Raw genomic sequence first — 1,357 nt, forward strand, 5'->3', positions numbered from 1 at the left:
TGCACCAAGGCATGAATATTGCTGCGGCAATATTTCAGCAATATTTAAAAATTATCGTACTGCAATATAGCAGGGCAATATTGCTACAATATTGCTTGGCAATCTGCAATACTGCAATACTCTAGCAATATTGTTGCAATATACGATGCTGTGTGGGTCTGTACCATCAGCCATCAAACTGTTGCGAACTATATTTCCATTCTCTGCACATAAATAATAATAATAAGAAGAAGAAGAAGAAGAAGAAGAAGAAGAATATACATTCACAAAATAATTGGGAAAAGTAATTCATACTCACCGCACTGAGGATAACAATATAAATTGTCATCAATGAAACAGTTACTGTATCCTTCGTAGCATGGATGAAACACTAACTCATCCTTGTCAAAAATCGTTTCGCAAACGCCACATGTGTATGAAATGTTCTAAAATACAAACAAGTATATTAAATAAAACATTCAACACAATATATATAAATATAAAAGAAGTACTTTTAAAGAAAAACGTAACCTATAAATATTTGATACTTATATTAATATGTATTTATATATACTCACATCGTTTATGTCCATTGTTATTAAATATAGAGCCAGTAATATTAGTATTTCCACAGTCTTCGGACTACATTGTCTTCGGTCAAACAGAAGACAAGTTCTTTGTTCACTGCTTTTTTTCGCCGATAGTTCGACCATGTTGAACTATTCTTCTTCTTCTTTGCACTTATGGCTCCGTGCCCCTGAACTGTTTAGGCACCGGCCAGTCTTTGCTTTAAGCGCACAGGTTAGCGCATGTACAACACACTGGGCTGCCTGCTGCGCTGTGTACTGAGACTCAGGATCTAGTGATATTGAGGGACAGGTAGGGAAGGAAAACACAAAAGGAGTAGAGGGGGTAAGGGAAAGGAAGGAGTAAAAAACGTGTATGCAGAGGGAGATATCGATCAGCTAGGATGATTTACACATTTATGTTGGCTGTGTTGACAAACTTTAACAAAGCAAACATGGCGCGAAAATTATCTGAAAAGGCTACCTTTTCTACGCTATATGGAGGACTAAATCCATTGTGATATAGATCGATTAGCAACCTGTCCGAATGTTCTTTGTTGTTTGGACAATGGAAAAAAACATGATTAATACTCTGTATCGGGTGACCGCATTGGCAGCTTGCATTATCAACTATATTTTTCTCAAATAGGTGACTGTTCACTGCTGTATGGTGTGACCGAATTCTGGACACTAGTGAGATTAACTGTCTAGGGAGAAACTTCCCCTTCCTAGTCTTAGAGCAGAGAGAAACCTGAGAGCGGCCATCCTAATGTAATTTTTTACGACGGTTTCAGCCGCTGGTTTTAGCCGTA

Source organism: Pseudomyrmex gracilis, unplaced genomic scaffold (assembly GCF_002006095.1).
Source record: "Pseudomyrmex gracilis isolate BER0280 unplaced genomic scaffold, ASM200609v1 scaffold_1267, whole genome shotgun sequence".
Taxonomy (NCBI): domain Eukaryota; kingdom Metazoa; phylum Arthropoda; class Insecta; order Hymenoptera; family Formicidae; genus Pseudomyrmex; species Pseudomyrmex gracilis.